Consider the following 27,491-nt stretch of genomic DNA (forward strand, 5'->3'; position numbering starts at 1 on the left):
TAAAAGTGGAGATGGGTGTCTCATGTCACCTTAGAAACAGTTCCCTTTCACCCCTGTCTTACCTCTCATGTCTGACGCAAAACAAAATAGCAGTGCATCTCGAAGCAACGTGTCCTTACTAACACAACAGACATGTCGTGCAAGGATAAACCGTTGATTAGCGATTACCTGCATTCGAACAATACATCATGCGGGTGATTTCATTGATCCCCGGCAGTCAGTAAATTCGATGGCAAGTCAACCTGACCTAGAATTGCTACAATATGGACTAAACCATCATGTCGCATCAAAGCGGGGGAGGCGAGCACACATCAGCGGTACTTGTTCATATCAGATTGGGGAAGCCATGTTACTGTCGTGAGCTATTTTAATCTCTCGTGGTGCTTTTCTCACCGTCGGGTTTGTTTTATCCAGAAAGGTTGTGTGTGTGTGTTGCGTTTTACGAGGGTGAATCGCGTGTGTAGCCCCATCGCTCGGAATCGGACACCCCTGTGTTATTTGGTGATCGAAAATCGAACCGCACACTTTTCACCATTAAAATATAGCGGCTTTTCCCAACCACTGTAAAGGAAGGCAGTCCAGCAGGGGATAAAGGAATTTCTCTAAGAATTCAACAGAGTATCCTTTTAATGCATTTTGCTTGCTTTTCAGTGCATATCAAAATATAGGCTACCGTTCATGTTATATTTACATGTCGATTATCAAAAGCATGGACCTACAAGAGGTCCGATATATTAACTGTAGTTGGAGATCTTTGTGTCGGTGTAACAACGTTGCAGCCAGCTGCGGTTATTACTTGATCCATTGCTATTTTTAACATCATGATCTAACCGACCTCATATCGCCCATCGCTCGCTCGACAGATACACTACAGACCTCCAAATCTCTCGCAACCAGTTTTAATTTAAAGCGTTTCTTCTGGTGGATCTGTAGCACACAAGAGCCTGAAGGATCTCTCCCTCTCTCGCTTTGGCCAGGAGCTTAATAAAAAGGATCCCCTCCCCCAAGCTTTGGCGAAACAGGAACAACTTCTTTGAGAGAGAGAGAGCAAAAAAAGGGCTGCACAAGTTTGGGACGTCTTGGATCAGCCATGCACTTCGTTTGGCCATTTCTATTCCGGAGCTGAGATTTTTTTTTTTAAAAAAAATTTTTTTTTTTTTACACTATTTCTTTGGTTATGCCTTGGATTGTCGTAGCCCTTTGTTATCGAGAAGGATCGGGCATCCATGCTCTTGAGATTTTTTTTTTCTTTGGAAAATGGGTTACTTACCTCTAGGATTACTATAATTGGGGGGAACGCGCTCGCTTGTGGAATAACTTCACTTTTTTTTCTAGCGAGAATGGAATTCGCGGTGCGCCTATTTAACGGGCTCTGACTTTTCGATCAATTGCAAATCCAATGGGAACGTGTCTGTGTGGAATATTTGCTCAACATGGGTAAGAATTGGTTTGCTTACGTTCCTTTTGATCCTACCATCTACTTTTCTTTCATGCACGATGGCCGGCAGTAAACACGTTTGGCCTGGCTCCCATTTGAAATCAGCAACCAGATATAGGCTGTTTAGAAAACCCAAAATAATTGATTGTTTCAGCTCCCTCCAGTTTAGATTAAAGGCTACTTGAAATAGCAAACAGGCCGGAGTGCGTGTAAATTGTATACGATTTGCCCATATTGTGCGAAGTTTGTTTCCCTTTCTCTTCTATTTGCATTCATAGTTGTGCACGTATAACTTTTTGCAGATGCCACTGTAGCTGGATATGTTGAAGGACGCTTTTCGTTTCCCACCTCGCCGATTATTTCTCATAGTTTTTTCTTTACCGCGACAAAAATCTGAGCATTTCAATAAAAACAGAATTATTTCAGAATGCTTGGCCCATATACGTTCTAAACGTTACCGTCCCTGTTGAACACTACCATTGCTTTGCTAACTTTACGCATTTTTTAATCTTGTTTGTTGAATCCACCAGGTTACAAGGAAGTTCGCAAGGCCACTGCATGTTGCTACAGTTTTCTATTGTTACCTCAAGCCTCGATTACTTTTGTTACGATGTTACTGGAAGCCCCGTTTTGATACATGGTAACCAGCTATCTGTGTTTACCGCAAAATGGAGCTCGACTGCAGACATAAGCGGCGTTTTGTTCCGTATTGCCTTCTCAGTGTGCAGGTATCTGTGTGAGGTTACTCGAGAGAGGCAAGTTGTAGCTGTTGTTCGTGTGTTGGTGGTAGTTAACTCTGCCCAGGCCTGTACAACAGCAGGGTGTATCGCAAATGTGCAAAAAACAAAGCAACAAAGGTGTTTAGGACCATATCTTATTCAGGAGGCTGTCAAAAAAATGTGTTATTACACCTTATATAATCTTGTTGTCTCAACTTAAAAAGTAAGTGTTCATGGTGCCTTAATTTTAAGTTGTGTTAACTTAAGAGGGAAAGTTGTTTAAAAGTTGACTTGTTTCAATATAACTATTTAAATAAATGCACTTAATGTATTTTTATGTAAACTTGACTTTCTTTGTTCAGTCAACTTCATTCTAATTTAATTCAAACTGAGCATAGAAGATCTATTGTGTTGTCGTTTAGTATTATTGATAACCGGAGAAGTAGCTAAATCCATCTCATTGTCAGAGGTAAATTAAACTGCCATTTAATAGTAAATGGCCTGTTGATGATCAGTGACCAAAGTCTGATCCCTCTATCACATTTAGACTAAAGCTTGCCAAGGAGACACACATGGGCCTTAACGCTTTACATGTTGACAATCTTCTTACACATTGAGTAAAAAGATGATTTTTGAATTATTGCTGCATGACAAATAACTGAAAGTGACAACTACAGCAGCCAAGAGCGTAAATAAAAGCAGCATACAGTAAAAAAACACATAGTAATACTGCAATTTGCACAATTTATTCATGCCACAGTGCATGCTGGGAATCATATACGTGAGCATGATGTGCATAGTTCTCTTGATTTTAGCTGAATAGTTTTAAGTTCAATAACTTACCACAAGTTCAGGCAACAAAAACTTGGATGGAGTTATCTCAACATGATCAATCCAGGGCAGTTATTCTAACTCAGCATTTTAAGTTATGATAACTGAAAAAAATGCAAATTCATTTATTTTTATTTTTTACAGTGTATAGGATGTGATCTCAGGAAATCATATTTTTGTTTAAGGTGACGTTGCCTCAGTGTAGTAACCACATACTTGGCCAGTCTTCATAACTGGCATACTTATCTTTTTCAAAAGAAAAGCCCATGTTTGCTGGGTGTGGTTTGCCAAGAATCCATACACAACCTTAAACGCTTTATTTATTGGCATTACAACCTCCGGTCACCCTGGTTTGAACTTCAATTACTTTTAGTGCATTAGGTAGGAACATTTAAGATCAGCTCTCTTGCTGGTGTTGTAAACTCATAACTCCTGAGGCTTGGCAAAGTAAGATGGCAATTTAGCTATAAATTAGTTAAACCATTAGGAATTCTGCTTATTAATAGCGTAATGTGCTTTTTAGATGGAACCCAAGTGTGTTTAATGATGACTGAATGGCATAGATTTGAGCAATTATGAGTCAATATTAAAAAGCACTGATTTGTGCCGAAAAAGGGGTTCATACTGCATTGCTAACGGTGTGTTGTTAATAAATTACTGTGTTTCTCATAGTCAGGACTGACCTTTAAGATACAGATAGGTTCTTGTTGAATATAATAAGATCACACAACGTAATTGCTGTGTTTGGGAATCTAAGCGCCAACCAATTATATGCAAAAAAAAAAAAAAAAAATGCATAGGCATTTTTATTTGAAATAACTCCGCTGTGCTTAAGGCACATTAAGGTACTTAAAAAAATGCCTGATTTATATGCATAATGCTTCCTGTGTGTAAAAGAATAGACTGCACTAGTACAATGCAAGTTTTCCTCCACTGCTGAAAATAATCTTGCTGAGTCGCAGATGTACTATATCTGGTAGTCTACTCTTCTACATAGCAAATCTATTCCTTTAACTAACACGAGTGTGTTTATAGAATGGATTCCTTGTTTTACCAATCCACAAAGTGAGCTGTGCAATTGCTGCTGTAGGTTTGGTTTTGGTCGAGAATTGGCCAAGAAGTTAATTAGAAATATTGGAAAGGCGAGAAGTTCTTGAGTTCCTTGGATTTGCTCTGGCAAGCTTTCTATTAGTTTTGGCTTTGCTTCACCACAGCATTCAGCTATAATGCAAGGTACAGTATTTGTCCCAGTGTACTGTGCATTCAAGGAGTAGTTTACCCAAAAATGAAAATTCTCTCATCATTTACTCACCCTCATGCCATCCCTGATGTGTATGACTTTTTCTTCTGCAGAACACAAATGAAGATTTTTAGAAGAATATCTCAGCTCTGTAGGTCCATACAATGCAAGTGAATGGTGACCAAAACTTTGAAGCTCCAAAAAGCACACATGCAGCATGAAAGTTATCCGTAAGACTCCAGTGGTTTAATCCATGTCTTCTGAAGCGATCCAATCGTATTAGGGTGAGAACTGATCAAAATAGAACTCCTTTTTCACTATAAATCATGATCATGTTTTCAAGCTTGATTACACTTTCTAGCGCCATCTAGCGCTTTGCACATGCATCAAGCACTAGGAAGTGTAATAGAGCTTGAAATCATGATCCTGCCTAGAGACTGCAAAGGCAAGTTGTACAATGAAAAAGGATTTATTTTTTGGTCTGTTCTCACCCAAAACTGATTAGATGGCTTCAGAAGACATGGATAAAACCACATATGGATTACTGTTATGCTGCCTTTATGTGCTTTTTGGTCACCATTTACTTTAATTGTATGGACCTAAAGAGCTGAGAGATTCTTCTGAAAATCTTTGTGTTTTGCAGAAGAAATAAAGTCATACACATCTGGGATGGCATGAGGTTGAGTAAATGATGAGAGAATTTTCATTTTTGGGTGAAAGAGTGGTTAGAATCCCAATTCACAAATCATATGTAGGGGGTTCTGGAACATTATATACTGTGTTATTGGAGAACAGTTCAGTTTTTCTTTATGAAACCTTGGTTTCTTGCTGGTTTGTGGTAGTTTTAAAGCAGCTTTTGCTGTTAGTGACAGATTTTCAAACAGCTTTGCCATTACTTGGAAACTCATTAAAAACTGGCTTCCTGGTTTCACCCTCATTCTCACACTTTCCATGAAACATTGTCATCACTTTAATGAGTTATTTTCTTAGAATTCTTGTAAGAATGAAGGCTTAAATAAGTCAATCGCACATCTACCACCACCTCCGTATCTTCTGTGGCCTTGTTGTGTAGGTTTGTGTTCTGAAAGCTCTTTGTCTGTCTCCACAGGTGTTTGGATATAGTCTGTGATCTGCTGAGCTTATTGGTTTAATCTACAAGAGAAGAGGCACACATACATTTACATACTATTTACAGTGGAAATTATTTTGCACGCTCTTCAGATGAGGGAGAACTGGAAATTCTGAAACCTGAGGGTCGTTCGAGGTAAGACAAATGGCCCAATGAATGCACACACGCACACAATGTCAAGTTTCACCGTTTTTTGAAACATGATTTTAGTTCAAATCACTTGTGCTTTTAAAAAATGTTGTACAAAAAGCTTATTAGATGACACTACTTGGTGTTATAAATTAACACATCTCTCTTAAATACTTGATTTTGAATCAACTGTTGTCCCAGGCAAACGATTTTCTACATAGATGTGCTAATTTCATGTCCCTCATATCACTCTTGTCCAATATCAGTTTATTTATTTGCTAAGTAGCCATGTAATAACTGGGGAAATCTACAGTCAGATGATCATTATTGCAAAATAAACCCCTTATGGGTAATACAAGACCCCACCACTTTTTGTCAGGGTCCTGATTACCCAGCCATGGTTTATTTAGCAGTAATGACCGTCTGACTGTACATTATCCCTGAGTTCGGTTAGGTAGCAGTGTAGCGTTCATAGGTTGCATTTAGGAGAAATGCAATATCTATACAATATCTACTTGTATCATAGGATTGTGCTAGGGTTTAATATTAGTGGTTTATTAAGCTGTAGACGGCTATTTGGCTATTATCTTTTGTGCTTGGCATTTTAGCTCTAATGTCCAAATGTTACATAACATTGTATGGAACTTACCTGCTACGTTCAAACATGCCAGTTATGTGAAAGTGAGTTTAAAAGAGTATTTTTTTTATTTTTATTTTTTTATAAACAAAGCAATTTTAGAGTGTCTCTCTCTTTGATTGTCTCTCTTTGTCTTTCCGATTCTTATATTTGGCAAAAGCAGATATTCTCTATCTCAGGTGTAGTTGTGATATGCCCAGAGGTGGCTTTCTTTTGGCCAGACATAACTGCAGACATTTAGAACCGTGAAATTTGTTGTAAATATACTAACACAACTAATTATTGTCATGTATTTTAAAGTTTTTTTTTTTTTTTTTTGGTTTGTTCTTTTGAAACAGCTAATACTCCAAATTAACTTGCTGATCAGAAAATTGAATGTGTGTTAATCAATGTTGAAATGCATTTTCATATTTCACACTGTGGCTCTATGGTGCTTAATAAAAATTGCTCTGTTTGTTTTATCCCGACCAGCTTGACATAGCAACACTTGCTCAACCAATGGCATTTTCTTGATGCACAATTGTCTGGCACAGAGTTTTACAGAATTTGAGCTATAGGACAATCATTTACATATCAGTATATGAGTGGATGTGAAATTTGGTGTTTGTTGGGTACAGAAAATTATTTTTACAAAGGTTTTATGTTCATACAAATGTTTCTGGTGACTAGGGTTGCTTCGATACCAAAATTTTGGCTTCGGTACTAAATCGATACTATAATCAACAAATAAAAAGCCTCAGATTTTTGATCAAATTACACAGAAAATGACTTCACAGAAAAAACTACATAAAGTCATAGATACAAATTATGCGTTTTCATTTAAATTTGTCTGGATTCCATGTTAAATGTTTTAATTAAATATTATGATCAAACAGTGTTTCATGAAATTGATACATACAGTTTTAATAATAATAATATATATATATATATATATATATATATATACAATAAATTGCAATTTTATTTTTGGTAAAATAAAATGCTGTACAACAGGGCTTCACAGTATTAATGAAAACATTAATGAAAAAAATTCTGATTACCTGTGGGACATGGCTGTTTGTGATATTGCTTACAAATAATGATAATGATAATAATAATACAACCATTTAATACTACATAATTGGTATTATGAGTCTATTGCTACTTTTTGAATATTACAGTTTTATACAGAAGTTATATTTTTCTGTCTTCAATTTCACGCATCCATTTGAATAGAGCTTTCATGTTAGCGGGACTTTTATTTTGACAGACCTTTGAGTTCTTCCTGTTTTTACGGGTTAGTTATATTAAGCTTCCTATTAATGCTGGGATACTCCCGTCACGACTCTCGAGCTGAAATCTCCAAGCTGCAACCGTGGCGTTAATTTAAGTGTTAACAGCCATTTATACTCTAAACACACAGCATGAAAATTAAGCACCAGCAGTGTGTGTTGAATTTGTGTGAGTGTGTTCGCATGCGTGCGCCCATGTGTGTGTTTGTGTGTGTGTGTGTGGGAATCATATGGCACCTCTTGTTCATTCTGTAGCATGCTGTGCATGCGACTGTATAATATTAAATTAAATCCTTTAACATTACATTTACATTACAGCTCTTTAATGATCATACATTGCCATATCCAGAGGTTTTTTTATTTTATTTTCAAATTGTCAGTGATTTCATCTCAAATTTGTCACATCTCTTATCATTTTGATAATGACAGCATACTGTAATATGGTTCCGAAATTAGCAACAAGATGATATCGTACCGTTTTAATTTTTTTGGTATCGCGCAACCCTACTGGTGACTAGAAAGGAGGGTATATGAATGTAATTTTCTGGCAGGGCTGAACCTGGTCTAGTGATGGGCCACAGTGGTTGACTTGTCATCCCACAGTTGACTAATCAGCTAGTTTGTCTAGATTTTTTCATATATTTTTAGTACTGACATTTTGTTGTGGTGATTTAATTGGTGTTATGTATTTTAGCTGTTGGACAGTTTGGAAAAGTTGCATCTATAAACTCATCCCTTTTAAAGACCCACTGCTACAGCCATACTCCTTCAGATGGACGTTTTTGGCCATTGGATTGTGTGTTGTTTTTTGAACATCTATCACAAGCGTTGCAGTTTTTGACATTACATCAAGCTACAAATAGTCCAACTTTTAAAAATGTGTCTCGAGACCCCTGCCTCCTGTTCCGTTCTGTTGCACTCCGACCAGTTGTTTTTGAATGCAAGCGCAAGTTTTACGTAAAAAACCTCCCTAAGAAACGCATCCGATTGGGGTCAGGTGAATCTGAATAAGTATACAGAAATTTCTTAGTTGTTCTGGCAATCCCTCACTAGTTGATATGGAAAGTATGGTTTTTCACAAAACCCATCCAAGCATAGTTTGTGTACTTCTGAATGTTACAATCTGGTAGTTTGTATGGAAGAAAGTTGGGACCATGGAAAGTTGGGTTGGATGCTCAGTAGGAATGTCATAAAATATTGATACATTGATTATTGATCGGCACATTATATTCTAGATACTTTGAGACATTGATATATTAACATTTGCCAACATTTAAAGAGGCCCTATTATGCTTTTTGGAATTTTACCTTTCCTTTAGTGTGTAATATAGCTGTTTGCGCAAAGGTCTGCAAAGTTACAAAGTACAAAGTCCACTCAAAAGGGAGTTATTCTCTCCCACAGACAACACTGCTCAAGAACTACAAGAAACACCTGGATTGTAGTCCAGCCATTTCTTCCGTAAAGTATCTACATCACTATGTAATACATTTGCAAAATGCCTGCCTGAGGGCTACTTTGGACCGCCCTCAAACAAACGTAGTTATAGCAGAGGCCAGGATGAGTTGGGTTAGTGTTGTCGCCATGTCGAGAAGACGATGTCTTCACTGCAAAAGCAAAACCTCTTTATTTGGACTTCCAAAGGCAGATGAATTGAAGAATCAGTGGTTAAAATTGGTTTTAATTATTTAGCAGTACAACCACAACCAATGCCGGATTTTCAAGACAGTTATTCCTGAAAAATGGTGCAGTTCCTACTTTGTTGGTACAATTTGGCGCTTCAGGATCACAACCTGTAAGTATGCTTGATTATTTGTGGATTTATCTGCTACCGAGAGTTCAAATGCAGAGTTTTGTGTTGTAGCTATGGTGTACACCCAGTGCACAGCTGTAGGCCTCTGCTAACCTGCTAGCTAATGTTATTGTGTTGAAATAATTTTGTTAATCAGCTGCGGGCCCACTTTTACCTACAATTGTGTAGAATTATGCAGATTGTTTGTCGTTCTTACTATCATGAATAGTGAATAAGTGTGGAGATGGATTTATTTTTTCAAACGGTAATTTTACATCAACAATCCACGGGAGTGCTTGGCTAACTTGCTGTGTAACGTTATTGTTTTGGGAAGGGTTTACTATTCAGCTGTGGTTCTGGCTTTTACCTAAAACTGTGTAACAAAATGGTCGATCTCAAGAGTCTTGTATAATTATTACAAGCTGTAATGTTACGGCCGCTATCCACAGTAGTCCACGGCTAACTTGCTCACTAACAGGGAGTAAGCCTCTGTTCTCCGTTCATATCTTGGGCGAAAAAAGTTCGGCTACACCCATTCCAGCAAAAGATGACTAACTTAGATGCAGTACTTGTCTTTTACTTGAAGCTTTGTTAGGTTCACAATAATCAACAGTGTACTTGTAAGAAAATTACAAAATTAAAACTCAACACTGTGAAACGTCCTGCTCAAGTCATGCTTGTGAAGGTGGTTCGGGTCGATCAGCTTGTTCTTCCAAACTTTCATTATCGGACTCAACCTGGTATGGCAAAAACCGACGCCATTGATTCCATAGCTACAATAATGTTTACAGCTGTTAAGGAAGCCTGAAACTCAGTTATGGTAAGGGGCGTTACATTTCCGACACGCTCTACACGGTTGACCAATCACAACAGACTAGGCCAGTTGACCAATCAGAGTAGACTGGGCTTTTTGGAAAGGGGGGCTTTAAAGAGACAGGACATAAATCGGAGCATTTGAGCCAGAGGATGAAAATAGTTTTAGCAGAAATGTACAGTATGAGAAAAATGTGTTTTTTGAACATTAATGCATGTAAACCTATTCTAGTAGACCCCCAAAATAAAATCATGAACCTGTAAATTAGCAGAATATGGGCTCTTTAAATTAGAAGCCTGATTTGTGTGCTTTTCAATTCACTGTCAGTTGGCCTTCATTTAATGCAGTCTGGCATAATAGCTTTGGGAGACAACAAGGGGATGCTATAAAATTTTCTGTACTTAATTCCGAAGGATGCATGGATGCGGTGCAGGTGGCAGTCCAAAGTTGTGAATCTAGTCACCATATACACACAAGTTATAAAGATTGTACTTCTTCAAGAATGAACAAAGTGACTGAGTTTGCAGGTTAGTGTATGCTGTAGGGGCGCAAACTGTACGATTAGAAACGGCGACATTTGTTATGCAATATGTGGAATTGTATAGGTTTAATTCAAACTGTCATACCACACAAAAAAAACACTTGTGACTGAAAATATATTGTGTACGCTATATGAAAGATACGTATACACAATCAGTGTTGGGTAGTAACGAAATACATGTAACAGGATTACATATATAAAATACAAAATATAAGTAACTGTATTCCACTACAGTTACAATTTAAATCATTGGTAATTAGAATACAGTTACATTCAAAAAGTATTTTGATTACTGAAGAAATTACTTTGCATTTTATTGTCATTTGTTTCATTTAATATTTAGTCCTTTCAGATGTAAAACATTTATACATATAAATGATGCGATCCATAGTGCATTTGAACAGCGGTGAAACACTTTCTTATGATGTGTTACATTCATATGAGCAGACAGAGAAGTAAGTTTGAAGTCAGTTTGGAGCAGAAGAAATAGAAATAAACCTTGGGTAAATTGTCAGCTTTACGCTAAGCTAAAATGCTATTTCTAGCCATTTTACATGCACGTTACCAGGCACGATCATATTTTTTTTATCAAGAAAATTCATGTTGGATCATAATTTGTTTCTAGTAACATCTTTGATATTAGGGCAAAAATCATATTCTTGATAAACATTTTTGTATTGTTTATCCTGTAAAAATATCTAAAAATCCTTAAAACAAGATCAATTTGATTTATCTTGTTTTAGAAACAACACTGCATAAGATATTTAGGTTTTGCAGAGAATGTATTTTTAACGTGTATTTTGTCTTACTGTACTGGCAGAGTTTTTATAGTTAAAACAAGTGAAAAAATCTACCAGTGCTGAAGAAGTAATCCAAAGTATTTAGAATACGTTACTGACCTTGAGTAATGTAACAAAATACGTTACAAATTACATTTCACAGCATGTATTCTGTAATCTGTAGTGAAATGCATTTCAAAAGTAACCCTCCCAACCCTGTACACAATATATCATCCAGTGATGACTATTGTAAATAATCTATGTCCTTTGAAAATGATTCCCGCATAAGTAAAATTATGCAAGTTACGCTCTGTGGCGCTGTGTCCGATGTGCGAATTTAAGTTACCCTGTTGCTTACACTTTACAAAAGTTGTGTTGAGAAATATGTATGATGAGACAAACTGTTGTCTCTATATCTGGAAAAAAATGCCGAGATATATTGATGTATGAAAAAGACAGATTCCTAGCCCTAATACTCAGTGTACTGTTTCAAATACATGCACACCGAATGCCAACCTGTAATCATTGCTACCGCCTAGCCACCAGCACTGCTCATTGCCAATTTAATGGCCATTAATGTGTGTTTTCAGCTGGATGATGTCACTAAGTCTGGAACCTGCATTGTGAGAATAGTGAATGTGTGTATGTTTATGGATGGGTTTTGTTTGAATTTTATGTAGTGTCCATGCAAAGGCTTGTCCATTTGCTTGCATGCTCTTTGATTAGTACCGTCCTCAGCCATCCAGTTCTGTGTGTGTTAGTTTGTGGTTTGCAGTTCCTGCTAGTTTATAATTAAATGTGATTTTGGGAAATGTGCACAAGGATTTTATAAACCCACTGTCCACAATGGAAATGCTGGCCTTTTAACTGTAGCTAGTCATACTTTACTGGATGTGCTATTACCAGGATTAATTTATTTACCTAAGCATGTCATTTCCTTGTTGACAAACTTCTATAAACTTTACATTTTCTTTTAAAGTTTATAATAGTTCAAGGGATAGTTCACCCAATGCCATCGTTTTCTTACCCTCATGTCTATCCAAACCTGTATTGTATCCAAATGCTTCTGTATTCATTGGAAAAGTTTTGACATAAACCAAATGTTCGTTTTGCATAATGTGGAAGCAAGCAAGAAGGTTGCTTGTCTAAAATCAGCCAGTTTGTCCTGGAGAAATGGAATTTGCATGTGTAAATGTAGACTGAGTGTTTGTAAGGCTTTTCAGTCTGAGCTAAATAGTGGCATTTACTTTATTACCTTTTAAAGTCATTAAAACACTTGCATCAGAGTTGGTCCCTCAATAGTTTTAGCAGGACATAGATTGATTCTCTTTCATTAATAGATTGCAGATTATTATTATCCCTGTACGTCTTTTTTCCCTTGCAGTGCTGCCCACTGGCATCATGGTCTTCTGTGGAATGCTGATTGAATGGCTTTGTTAAATGTGGATTTGTGTGAATTAATTGAGATTTGTAATAGGTGGAATATTTTCATAACCATTGCTTTTTTAAATTAGCATTCCTGAAATGACTTGCTGATTAAATAATAATGAAGATGCCATACACTTATTGGCTTTATTTACCTAACATACACTGAAGAAGAATAAAATTTCAGAACTGTTCAGAACGGTTCAGAACTGAAGGCTGTGCTTGTACTTGCATTGTGTTATTTCCTTCACAGTACTTTCAGAAAGTACCAAGACGTACCATGGTATAACAATATTTTTTAGGTATGCTACAACAGTTAATGCCATGTTTTGTTGACAGACACCATCATGGTATATATTTAAATAGAAAGTTCACCAAAAAATGAAAATTTCCAATCATATTTCATAGGGATGCACTGATACTGGTATTGAAATTGGGTCCGATACCATGCTCATGTACTCGTACTCGTAAAAATACTCCGATACCAAAACCCGATACCATCTGACGTACGAATGTCATTAGGTAAACATTCGCGCACAAATTAAAATCGCATCATGTCATAGTGAGATTATTTAACGGCAAAAGTGGTGATATAATGAGATAAATAGTGTTTGCACATGCAGGTTTTACATGTGAGTGCTTGTGAATGTGTGGAGCCGGTGTTGTGCGGTCATAGAGACACAAACTGCCTTGGATCACACATGGAAAACATTTATGAGCATCGCATACTCTGTTTGTAGCAGATGACAGTAGGCAGAGCGCTAATTCACTTTTTAGCACAAGTCATGTATAGACTACATATTTATTGATTTATATAGCAGCCTTTTGCGGTTTAATAATTACTGTGATTCACGTAGCGACCTGCATTTCCGCATTAGGAATCTGCCGTGATTACATCAGAGCTCCACAGAAACACTTCAAAATAAAAGCTCTGCCAAAATAAAAGGTCAATTTAAATGAAAAAAGTATGACAGAAATAGATCACTACTTTTATAGTTATGTAATATTCACTGTTCTTCTACTACTGCTACTACTACTAATAAAGCAATAGTAACTGTGTTATGTTTAAGCAGTATCTAACATCTGTGATGCTCTATTATGCAGCACTTTATTTGACACGAATAACTCCAATGTTGTATTTTGGATTGTGCTGTGAGGTTCTGTATAAAATCACTTCATTTGATAAAAATTAATTGTTATACTTTCATTTAATTAAAGTTTTAATTAATGTATTAAACAATTTTGCTGATAAAATTGAAATAAAATGCTAATATTGAGTTCAGAAAAAAAAACAGTTATCAGACTCCGTATCGGTGAGTACTAAAAAAAAATGTATTGGTACTCGTTCTCAAAAAATAAATACAAATAAAAATGGGATCGGTGCATCCCTAATATTTCATGTCATTACAAACCCGTTTGACTTTCTCTGTGGACAAAAAATGGGATGTTAGGTTGCATGTTATCTTCTGTCACTAATCACTTTTATTGCAATGAAAGTGAATGAGGCTGCCATTCTGCCTAACATCTCCTTTTGTGTTCCACAGAGAAAAGAAAGTCATACAGGTTTTGAACAACATGAGAAAATTATGCACTTTAAATTTTTGGGTCATACCATATAAATAGTGATGGTGGATTAAGTCAATTTGTTCAGATTTCCTGACTGTTATAATCATTGTGTTCTCAAAAATGTATCTGCATTAAATTGACCCTCAATTCACGAACTATGTTAGCCAAATTTTTGCCTCGAGCGAGTGAAGAGTGACCGAACACACCCCTACTAACCACATTTATATAACTGGATGTTGCACTTGCCGTCAAATCTGAATCATTTTACCAGAGGTAAATGAGAGAAAATAAATATTGCGATATGCCAGTCAGACAAATCTCTTACAAATCTCTGGACTTTTTGTTTTAAAACCCCGAAAAACTGACCCAAGAGCTTCAAGCTTCTTAGCAAGAAGCTGTTATAACTGTATTTGTATTAGCTTTCAGATAGTACTGTTCTCAGTATGCTAGCATCATTAAATGCTAATCATGGCTGCTGCGCTACTGCAATAAACCTTTCGGTCTCACGGTTTCTTGCTGGTGACCAAGTACCCTCTCTTGACACGGTCTCGCTGGCTTCTCCCTGACAGGCCAGTGAGCAATCTGTCATCCCTCACAGCTGCCAGGCAGAGCAGCTTTAGCGAAAAGGCTGTTTTTAATCTCCACAAGATGCACCGTACTGCTCTGCTAATCTTGGTGCATTTATTATTTTGCCAAGCCTATTTTTGGAGTTGGGTATTAACGCCTGGGATGCTCTCTGGATGGGGAGGGAAGTTACTCAGGTGGTTCTGTGTGTCAGTATTGCAATATCATCCAAACATAAGCTAATACTCTGAGATTATGAAGCATGATCCATACAGACAAACCTGTGTCTGCTTCCTTAATGGCAAATTTACTGTATTATTATTATTATTATTATTATTATTATTATTATTATTATTTTTTTTTTTTAAATGTACAAATACATAGTGGAGAGCAGTGGTGGGAATAGTAATTAATTTAACAGTTTTGATTTCTTTGCTTAAGAATTTTGGTTCCCATAAGATTCCATAAAAAATTATTTTAGAGAACCCAGTCAGTAAGTCAAGAACTGCTCTGATCAGTTCACTGAGTCATTTAAACTGATTCAAACTAAGAACTTCCAAGACCGAAAATTATTATTATTTTTTTGCTGGGATGCTTTAGATTCAACTGATAGCGAAACAGGAAACACTGAGTTTTTTAGTACAGTGTTCTGTCCACATCGTCTGAAGAATGTAGATTTTCAAGAACTGTTAATGGAGCCGAATGCCATTTAGAATCATTAGGTTCAAGTAGTTTTAAGAATGGAGTCCCAACCCCTATTTGACAGAAAATGGAAGAACGTTTTATGGACTGAACTTGAACCTGTGTCACTCTCATTAGCTCCAAGGCTCAATGTCCGGATCACATGCATTAACCACTGCACCACAGCTCTGACACTATGCTTAGTGCTTGCAAAAGATTACGTATCATACTTTAAAGAGAGAAAAAAGCTCTACTAACAGGATCTCAATGGTTTTTGCCATTTCCTCCCTCCCGATTTCATTTTCTCCTCTTGAAATAATCCAAAGGACTAACAAGACTGATTTCTCCTCTTTTGATCCTCTTACAAGGATGGGGTGCTGGTTGGGGGTACTACTGACCCAAACCTGTGTCGCTACTGTTTTTTTAATTTTGGTGTCTGTGAGTGTGTGTTCACAGTTCCAGCCTCTGTGCAACATGGAGCGGTCCAGCTGTGCCAGCTTGCGCCCTCCACGGCAGGAGCATAAGTGCTAGTTCATAAGTGTGTGTGTATGGGGTCTGTGTGCCAGCCTGCTAAATGGACCCGAATATGAGTTCATTTGGTTAGACTTCTGTGTGTGTGTGTGTGTGTGTGTGTGTGTGTTCTGGTAGGCAAAATTACAGCATTAATTATAAACCTCAAAAGCAGCAAAATTTAAGTTTTGAATTGGTTTAGTCAAAGTCCTGACTTGAACCCGTTTGAGATTTAGTATGGGAAAAATACACAAAAATAGAGGAAATCAGGAATACCTTTTCACATCACTGTATGGTTACAGTTGGTTACATATTTTTGTTGTTTTGCACATTATAGTCACATAAAGGGATAGTTCACCCAAAGTTGAAAATTCTCTCATCATTTACTCACCATCTCGCCATCCCAGATGTGTTTGACTTTGTTTCTTCTTCAGAACACAAATGGAGAATTTAAGAATATCTCAGCTCTGTAGGTCCATACAGTGCAAGTGAATGGTGAACAGACCTTTTGTAGCTCCAAAAATCGCTCAATTGTTCTGTTTCCCACCCACACCTATTATATCACTTCTGAAGACATGAATTTAAACACTGGAGTCATATGGATTACTTCTATGTTTCCTATATGTGATTTTTTTTTTTCTTTTGCTGAGTTACAGAGGTCTGTTCACCATTCACTTGCATTGTATGGACCCACAGAGCTGAAATATTCTTCTAAAATTCTTAATTTGTGTACTGCTGTAAAAAGAAAGTCAAAAACATCTGGGATGGCATGAAGGTGAATAAATGATGAGAATTTTAATTATTTTAACTATCCCTTTCAATATTATTGTAGTCGACTAATTGTGTATGCAAGTAAAATGGACTAAAATGTAATTATGACATGACAAAATATTGACTACATTTTGAGGACTAAAATAATAACGGTAATAAAAAACACTGCAGCCAATACTCTAGTTAATGTCACAGCCATGAAAGATTGCCACTTGCTGTTTATTTGCAAGGGAAGGAACAATTTAATTCTTTAGAGAATTTGATTGGGTGAAAATGTGAAAATCACTTTTTTTATTTTAAATTGTGATTTAGTAGATTTAAAACTATCAACATTGGCCAATAACTATGCCTGATGGTTTGATTAACAGAAATGTTCTTTCCACCTAGTGTCTCTTTCCTAGTGTCAATCTTCTTACAGCTTTGTCAGTCAATGCACATTTTTTCATTTCCCTTTTTGTTGGTGTGTGAATTTAGTAAATATTGTGTAAATGAAGCCTTTTTTTTTTTTTTTAGTTGGTTTCATCAAATTTGATAACATATTCGCTATTTACAGCTCTTAAAAAATCTGTAAATAGCTCTGCATTAGCAACTTGTAAGCCCATATTGGTTGACAACTAATCTGTAAATTGTACATGTTAAGTAGATTGTTTTTGTTTTGTGTGTGAGAGCATGCTCCTCTCTAGTTGTGTGTGAATGCAAGCGTGCACGTGCACACACTTACGTGCCAGTGCACATCACCACTCTCACCAGCTGGTCGACTGACATCATGTCATCATGGCGCCAGGCCTTTGGCGGCCTGCAGAAGCCTGCAGCACCATGCCAACAACACACACACCGGCACACAGAAACAGGAGTTTAGTCTTGCATTTATGGAGAGGGAACGCCATGCCAACTCTGGTAACCAAGCAGGAGATCCTACCACTGCGCGTGCGCGCGCACACACACACACACACACACAGGAGAGCGGGTGATCCTTGCCAGCACTGGTCTCAAATCAGGAGAGCTCACTTCACTAGACAGACACTCAAATGAACAAAGCAACATACACGGCCAAGAGTACAGCTCTGCTTTTAGAGAAAATGAGAAGGAGGGAGGCACCGAACATTTGTCTACTGTTTAAGTTCGCTAGGTTCAGCTCAGGCCTGCACAGTTTACAGCTAATGCGTATGGAAAATGTTCAGGCTCAATGGAGGAAACAGTCTTGAGAGAAATGGGCATTTGGACATCCGCAGTCTGTAGATGTTATGTAGAGAGAATACAAGCTTTAAGATGCTGTTACAACTGAGAAGAACAGCTGTGCAACATCAGTATATAGGAAAATTCTTCGAGTATGAAGATGTTTCTAATATCTTTCAATTCCTTCCCTTCTTGATCTCTGTGCACTGTTGTGTATAGTACTGATTATATTGGCCACGATATTTGTCCACTTTTAGACTATCAGCTAATAGCTGTCCCTGCTTGGACAATTTTCCGAAGTTTGAACATCAAAGTATGCGTTTTCAGTTTTTAAATATTTTTGGACATAGTTAACATCAGTCAATTCGATATTCTCAGAATGGCCAAATATTGGATGAATAATCAGCCTTATTGATGTATCGGTCTGTGACATAGGCTTTTCAATGGCCAATATAGGGCCATTCAAAAGTGGATATTGCGGGTCGCTCAAATGTTTGCTGCAGTTTCAGTCGCAATCCAGTTATGACATTGTATAAACATGCATCACAATTTATTGAATTGAGACATGTACACTGGCCCAGACAGAATCTGCAGACTTTTTTTTCTCCCAATTTTTGGGCACAATCTGTGGATTATTCTGCGGAATACATTTAAACATGTAAAAATTAGTCAAATTAGCCAAAATACCTAAAAGAAATGTGTACGGTACTCTTTCTGCTAACTCTGTCCACCATACCTCTGTCTAATACTTCTCCGTTTCTCCCACTTTCTTTGTTACTATCTCTCTCCCATCCCTCCTCTTACTCATCCTCCTTTTATTGTATACGATAAGCTCAGGATCAGTGTTTGGACGGAGTCTGAACAAGGATCCAATTTCCTGGGGAGTCGCGTGGCACCATGCAAGGTTCGGACGTGTGAACGGCGAGCTCTGCGCCCTTTGCTAGTTTTTAAAACTTTTTGTGTCATAAACCGGTGAGATTCGATACACGCTGTTCCATAACTGTTCTAGGAAGACAATATGTCGAAGAATTCAAAATTCTCGGGCTCTCTGGAGACATTAAAAGACACTTATGTGCTCAAGCTGAAGCCCCTGAGCAGGCCGCAAGGCCGGGATTCAATTTGGACAGTGCGTGAAAGAGATTCAGTGTCAGCTGTTGAACATGACGGTGATGCTGACGAAGGGCATTGCTGACTTGGAGGATCTTGCTGTAATACGTCAATCGATCACTGCCATGGAGAGGAAATTCACTGAGTTGGTTACAAGAGTGACGGATGTCGAGAAACGGATCGATTATCTGGAGTCATCAGAGAGGGAATTAGCTGCTAATCCTCTAGTGACCAAGGTAGACTTGGAGCATCTCTGGGAGAAGTTGGAAGACCTTGAGAATCGTAACCGACGAAACAACATCCGAATTGTTGGAATTCCTAAGGACGAAGAAGGCCAAGATATGGTGAAGTGGGAGTTAAATGTAGTAGTGGGAGTTAAATGTTGATTCTGTGTATTTATGTTTTGCTTTTCTGTGTTCGATGTAGGAATCAATAAAAATGTTAATCAAAAAAAAAAAAAAAAAAAGGATCCAGTTTTCTGTTGTTTCATTCTCATTAACAAACCCAGATCGTAGACTACAACATGTTCATGAATTCTTGCCTGTGAACTGCTGTTGTCCACACTGGTTCTCTAGTAAGGCAGAAAGCAAGCTAAATGTCAGCACTTCTAACTTTTAAATTCTCTCCAGTAAGAACAGTTACATTCTGGATGGTCAGTTGTGCACTACCACGTTGGCACTAAAAAAGTTCCTGGAGTGGTTGTTCAACTTCCTTTGATGATAAGAGGGTTTGTGAGGGCCAGAGACACTCAGGTTCTACTTGGCTGCAAGAGCAAGGCTTATTATTGTTTTAAGGACAGGGCAGAGAGGGACGCTTTGTTCATTCTGCCATTTTTGTCTTTTTGATGAATGTCCTTTAAATGTAGTCAATATTTCATCATGTCATTAATTTTAGTCTGTTTTACTGTGACTAAAATGGCATATAATTTACAAATAACATTTTAGGTTACGATAATGTGCAAAATGGCAAAAACCTGTAACAAAATGTAACAGACCAAACTTTAACCAACTATTTTGAAAAATGTATAAACTACAATTATTTTAACTTGCTTTTATAAGCATATTAAAGATTTGATGTTTAAAATATTATATTAAACGACTTGATAAATCTTTCCTGAACCTGAGCTCTTGAAGTAATAGCATATAATGAATATACTGAAGTATTAGCTGCTTTTTGGAAGTTGTTTGTCTGTTGTGAATTCCTCACGTGTTATGTGTAGCGTGTTTTTAGTGAAACCGTGGATTCATGCAAGTAACCCGTTCTGACTACTGCGTAACTTTAAGTTTACCTGTTCATATTTTATCATACACTCATCCATTTTGTTCCAGACTTGTATGACTTTATTTCTTCTGTGGAACACAAAAAGGAGATTTTTAGCTAGAATGTTAGCCTAATGTTCACTATTCACTTTCATTGTATGGTTTTCCAGGCTTGGAAAAATAATGGGAATGAATACAATCTTAAAAAGTAATTGAAATGTAAAGATATGGAAATTTCTGTAGTAAATATAATATAAAAGTAGCTCTAAAATATTTCATCTACTAGGAATTACTGGAAAAGTCATGGAAAAGCCACTTCTTTCAAATATAATTTTTTTTTTTTCCAGACTTTAAACAATTAAAATTATTTTGAGACTGATACACCAAAGAAACTGCTTTTTTGCTGCCTGTCCAAACAAAGCCGCAGCCTTCCACCATCAGGGAACGATATAGGTAGCTCCTGCTCAATCCCAGTCTTCTCTATGCACTGATAAACTGGTTTGTTGTGGCATGTATGGAATGATATTGTGAAAGCTCTGTGCAGTAAAAGGTTAAGTTCACTATGTCTGCTTGCATCAGTGTCTTCTGATGGTAGCCAGGGTGTAGGGGTGTTGGCACACAAAGGAACCTGTAATATGAGGCTACAACCTTCGGCAGGCTTATGACGACACCCAAGTGAGGTTCATCTTGTGTATGTCATGCTGTTATTTGTCAACAGCTGTGTGCGTGTCTGGGTTGCAAGTTGCGGCCCTGTATTTACCAGATGAGCGCACACGAACTCTGCCATAATGTCATTAATACCAGTGGGAACATCTGTTTTCTTTCAATCCTGACTTTGAGTTGTCTCAATTTAAAAAAATAAAATAAAATTTTTGATGTTTATGAAATTGTGCATTTTACTGTTCTCTTGTGTACTTTTTTTTGTTTTTTGGGGGGGATTTTCTCCCATTTTTCCTTCCAATTTGGAATACCCAATTCCCAATATGCTTTAAGTCCTCGTGGTTGCGTAGTGATTCACCTGGAGGATGAATCCCAGTTGTCTCCACGTCTGAGACTGTCAACCCGCGCATCTTATCACGTGGCTTGTTGAGCGCGTTGCCACAGAGACATAGCACGTGTGGAGGCTTCACGACATCCACCGCGGCAACCACGCTCAACTCACCATGAGAACGAACCACATTATAGCGATCACGAGGAGGTTACCCCACGTGACTCTACCCTCCCTAGCAACCGGGCCAATTTGGTTGCTTAGGAGACCTGGCTGGAGTCACTCAGCACGCCCTGGGATTCGAACTAGCGAACTCCAGGGGTGGTAGCCAGCATCTTTACCACTGAGCTACCCAGGCCCCCCTCTTGTGTACTGTTAAAGAAGAATAGAGATGTATTCTGGAAGGTGGTGGACAAAATGTAATGATTTTACATTCAACATTTGAAACTTATATCGGCCGACCTCTAATTTGAATATATGGGGTAAATGTCTCTCCCTCAATTTATATGCCAGGTGTAGCCAAGTATTTGTGACATGAGCACACATGAACACCACCACAATGTCATAGTTACCAGTGGAATGTTCTTTACGCTTTTTGTGTACTGTTGACAAAGAATAGCGATAACGTTTGTTAGATAATACTAATTGTTAAAGTGCCTCGACTGATTAAATGCATAAAGAAGCATCAGTTAAACATCTAATGCACATTCTTTGTTTTTGTTTTGATGCACTAGAGCTAAAAAACTTCTGTCTGGATGTGAAAAAGAGAAAAACAAATGAAATTGTACAATGCATCCATTTTATTCTGACCAAATCACTGGAATGCACATCACATCGTAATGACGATTTCCGAATTTAAAGTTAAAACTTCCCTCAAGGATTTGAACGCAGCATTGCATCTTGTCATGAATGTGGTAGTAACGTGTGTTTCTCTTATACATGGAATCTGCTTTTGGAGTCACATTAGGACAATGTCTTTCCATATCTGTCTTAAACATTCTGGTCAATGACCAATGAAAATCTGAATCCTGCAACCATTCGGTCTTTAGTAGTGGTTCAACACCATCACACTCTTGCTTGTAGTTAATATAACGTCCAGAGATGATATGGCCAATTGGTATCGCATCAGGAGAAATAATTTCACTGTTGGAAACAAAAGAGAAATGGTTCTCATGTGGTGATGCATCATTTTCCTCTGTTTGATTTGGTACGATATTCTGCTAACCCAGCGATATGCCTTTTAACTGGATATTGATGGTCAAGATTTTTTATACCATCATATGCTGGAGATGTGGCCTTGTTGGTAGTGCACGTGTTCCGACATATTGCACAGTGACTCTTGTGTGTGGGCGACTTGTTCAAATCTGGCCTGGGTCATCTCCCAATAGTTTCTCCCATTTTCCCACTACCTTATTTTCACTTCTCCACAGTACTATCCCATTAAAGGCATAAGCCCTTAAAAAACTTCAAGGTGAAGTTTGTATTTTTTCGAATATTTGTTTTTAAAGTACTTTCTCTACTCCAACTTGATATGCCAAGACAACTGTAAGTAAGCCATTCATAAGTTGATTTTCCCAAATAGTTTAAACACTGCACATTGCACTACATTTAGCATCTGACCAGCCTAACATCAACGTTGGCTTGATGAATGCCATGAGTTTGGGTGTTTGTTGACCAATGAAAAACGGAGGGTGTGCTCAGTAAACAGTAATTATTTTTGCAATTCCATTTGGTGACACTAGTCGTGCAAATAGAACACTTCATTTTAAAAGAATAAAATTTTTTTTTTTTTTTTTTTTTGCCATTTGTTTGCCATCTGGACTTTGTATGGCAATGGCAATGAATCTGATGTTTAAAATGCAGGAAGGCTCTTTTTACGGCTTTGGGGAAAGAGGAAACTGGTCTTAGATCAGCTCTTGTTTGGAGTAGGAAGTGACCTCATTAGATGAGGAAGCTTGTATTGGCATGTAGAGTGTCACTTTGAAACAAAACAATGCATTAAGTCTTTACGATGTCTTGGACCTGTATTGTCTAGTCTTTGTATGGTTGTAGGCTTTGAAGCTCAACTGTGCGTACGGTGTTTTAGGATCTGTGCTTGAAACCTTTGATATAGTTCTTTCATGTCTTATGAGTTTTATTTTGAGCATTGGGCTCACCCACACAGACTTGCTTTTTCTCTTCCACATGTTTAATACTCTGTTCTTGAAGTGAAAGGCACAAGCTCACAAACATCTCACACTTGGAGTAGAAGAGTCACTTGGCCACTGCAGCCAGACACTGGCAAAAACAAAAATTGTTAATGGTCAAACTGTTGCTTACGCTAAAGGGGGTTTAAAATGACTCCCATTAAATAGTCAAATATTTAAAAGAAAGTTCTTCACATTGCTCTTTTTTTTTAATATATATATATATATATATACATATGAAAATATATACCATGTTACTTTTAGATGAAGATTGTGAGTTTATGTCAGAGTTTTATTTTTTATACTGTCACCTCTTTCACAAAAGATTGACCGACTGAATCGTCACTCCTCTCCCCTCCAATGTTTGTATCACCCAGGATAAAAAAATGGTGAACATCTTCTCCGCAATGGCTCTTCAATCTCATTTGCACTTGCACATATTCAAGAACTTGGCGAATCAGTTGGGAGACACGCAAGAACAAGTGGCTTTCGGTGTCTTTGCTGGCAATCTATGAATTCAAACACTGAAATGTTATTCAATCAAATTCAGGTTCATCCATCAATTAATCAAACCCATAAATCTGGCTTTTAACGCACTGTTCGCTTGTCTTTTTAACATTTAGGAAATGTTCTAACAACATTAGCCCTAAGTCTGTTTAATAAATGTGTTTTCTCTCCCTCTCTCTCTCTCAGATCGTAGTGCGGTTGGTGGTGTTCTGTTTCAGTCAGTGCAGTCATGGCCACAGCTATATCGTGACACAGAGGGACATGGTGAGTGCAGCTTACATCTCTCTTTCACACCCTTACATACACACATCCTGTCAAACAACATTCTTTCAGCAGGGGGCTACATGGACATAAACAGCACTGATGTATGGAGTTGTCTCAAAGAGATACACACACACACACACATACTTTAGATACTGTTGAATGTGAGAAAAGGAAAACCAGAGTGTGAAAAAGAAAATGAAAGGCAGCAGAGGGGAAGAGACATTAGAAATGGAATTAGTGAGAGAGAAACTGCAAATGAGAGGTGGGTTTAAGGCTATGTGGATGAAGATTAATTCTAGCCCAAGACTAAATTTCGGTCTGTGGTGATCCTTAAAATGTCTGTCTTAATTGTTAAGAAGCTGGATGACTCAAAGCTGAGGTGTTCATATTGATCACCCTATTTATGTGGCACCATGTTTTATATATTCTTAGCCCAGAACTGAGACCCTAGCTTACTTGGATGGCATAGAGGTCTCGAATTCGATGCAATGTAATGAACTTTTTGTTGTTCACTCTTATGGAAAGCTAGTCCCAGTCTACTGGCTTGAGCATTTTGTTTTCTTGGGATGGAAATGGGTACTAAATGAAACTTGCTCTGGAAGGAAGCTGTTCTAGAATTAGTCCTGCTGGCTCTGTGTAATGCTAGTTGCGTTTATCAGAATGTAGTTGGCCTCTTTATGGATCCCATAAAACAAATAATTGTTGTTTGGAACTTATTTGTTACACTCTGAAGAGCTTTGCAATGGGAAATGTTTTCTTATCTCCTTCACCTTTAGTTCCTTGAAACTGTCTGTTGGGCACTACTGTCATCAATTTAAACAGTCTCTTGCCTTGAAGGTTGTAATAAAGCTTAATGTATTGACTTGCTCCATTTAATTGAACTTTTAGTAGATAATGCCGGTTTATGACCTCTGTAGCCCTTTATCTGTAAGACTGAGGCCATCTCAAGTTTTTCTCTCTCCAGAATGCACTTAAATACTTGGCTCGAAATGATCAAAGTTAATCCCAATTGCTCCTGTCTTTTAAGTTTTACTTTCGCTCTGTCCGCAACCAGTCTTTTATCAGGCTATTTGCGAAGGTAGATGGGCATCAAAGCACCTTGGAAGCTTGTCTGAAACCTGTTTGCTTAAGATGTACCTTCATACAGGAGTGCTGTTTGGTAAAGCCATTTGACTGACTAAACAGCAAGTGAGCTGCCTTCGCTTTCGGACACAGTCTTCAGCCGTGTGGTGCTTTTGGTTGTAAAAGGTTCTGTATAACTTGGTGCCATTGCATGCATAGATCAGAGATGCTCAGTCCAACTGCTGAAGGTCTGCCTTTCTGCAGTCTTTAGCTGCAGCTGTAATTAAACATGCACCTGAATGAGCTAATCAAGGTCTTGAGGTTTACTAGTAAATTACAGTCAGGTGTGTTCGAGTAGGACTCAGCAAGAAGGACCTGCAGGTGTGGGATTGAGCACCCCTGACTGAAGAACAAGAGGAAATGTGTAAGTGTGTCGTATTAAGTGTTTATGTGGGACTTGTTTATAGAAAATTCTACAGCAGCTCTGTTGTGTAAAACTTTGTCCTAACCAGACATGATGTGGTAATATAAAGCCGCTTTTCCACCATCGGGCCGAACATTTCTCATCGCAAAGCTGTACTGTTCCGTGCTGATCCGGGCCAGCTGATGCGGTAAAGGTTTCTTTTTCCACTGTGGTATGTAACAGATCTGTCTTTTGGTGACGCCATGAGAGGTAAACATTGGAGCGAGTGTGGCACGCTATAGAGGATGATTGCATATTCCAGTTTTTAGGACTGCTTTTTTCCTGATTTTACTTTGCTAACAAACAGCAAAGACATGGACCATGTCACAAAAAGTAAAATAAAGAGAAAAAGGCACAAGGTTTAAAATAATTTTCTGAGGGCTTGTGTTTTACCACTGGACATGAAAGATAAAAGTTCCCAGACTAGCTGAAAAGGATATTTATTGACACAATATTATATAGTATTGTATGAAAATAGAATATTGTCGCTGTCTGATGAAGTACGTATCTCCAAAAAATGTTTTTAGCACTGTAAATAGAATTCGATCATTACACGTCTGTGAACTGTTCGATATTTTAATTGGACTTGGATGTATTTTTGTTAGCGAACATGGACATGCACTGTTTTCTTTTTATGGATTCCAATGGCGCATGTTCAGTTACAGACTCGAGTTTAACTGTTTGTGTTCACAGAAATCGCAGAGCCAGCACGGTGTAGGCAATCTCTTTACTACACTTCAGCCGGACAGCTGAGGTAAATTAGTTGACGCTTTTCAAAACATAAGGGCAGGACATACAATGGTGGCCAAAAATGTTGGCACCCTTGGTAAATATGAGCAAAGAAGGCTGTGAAAAAAACCCTGCATTGTTTATCCTTTTGATCTTTCATTCAAACATTCACAAAAATCTAACCTTTAACTGAAGTAAAACAATTGAAAGTGGGGAAATATCTCATTATTAAATAAATATATTTCTCAAACACATTGGCCACAATTATTGGCACCCCTAGAAATTGTTATGTGTAAAATATATCTGAAGTATATTCCCATTCATATTTTAAATTTTTTAGTGCACCTGGGTGACTAGGAATGTGAAATTGTTCAGCCATGACTTCCTGTTTCACAGGGGTATAAATATGAGAACACACAGGCCAAATTCCCTTAATCATCAATCACAGTGGGTTAGACTAAAGAATATAGTTCTGATGTGCAGCAAAAGGTTGTTGAGCTTCACAAAATGGGAACTGGCTACAAGAAAATGGCCAAAGCATTGAAAATGCCCATTTCCACCATCAGGGCAATAATTTACAAATTCCAATCAACTGGAGATCTTAAGAATCGGCCTGGAAAAGGACGCATGTCTATATTGACTCCACGTGCAGTGAGGAGGATGGTTCAAGTGGCCAAAGAATCTCCAAGGATCACAGCTGGAAAATTGCAGAAATTAGTTGGGTCTTGGGGTCAGAAACTCTCAACAAAAAATATCAGACATTTTAAGAAAAAAAGCATCTGCTCTCATCCAACAACAAACTCAAGCATCTTCAGTTTGCCAGACACTACTGGAACTTCAAATGCAACCGGGTTCTAAGGTCAGATGAAACAAAAAATTAGATTTTTGGCAGCAAACACCAGAGATGGTTATGGT

The 27,491-nt window shown here is 37.7% G+C and overlaps 1 protein-coding gene across 3 annotated transcripts in view; it reads left to right on the forward strand.

Annotated features, from left to right (window-relative positions):
* The first annotated feature begins 355 nt into the window (after positions 1-355).
* The window catches only part of LOC127445305 (B-cell CLL/lymphoma 9 protein-like), a 61,024-nt gene continuing 33,888 nt past the window's right edge, over positions 356-27,491 (forward strand). For all 3 annotated transcript variants that reach the window (XM_051705288.1, XM_051705289.1, XM_051705290.1), the window contains exons 1-3: positions 356-1,437; positions 5,337-5,492; positions 24,245-24,322. The gene's annotated coding sequence lies outside the window, so the exon portion shown is untranslated. The remainder of the gene's footprint in view (positions 1,438-5,336; positions 5,493-24,244; positions 24,323-27,491) is intronic.

This window comes from Myxocyprinus asiaticus, chromosome 8 (genome assembly GCF_019703515.2).
Source record: "Myxocyprinus asiaticus isolate MX2 ecotype Aquarium Trade chromosome 8, UBuf_Myxa_2, whole genome shotgun sequence".
NCBI classification, from domain to species: domain Eukaryota; kingdom Metazoa; phylum Chordata; class Actinopteri; order Cypriniformes; family Catostomidae; genus Myxocyprinus; species Myxocyprinus asiaticus.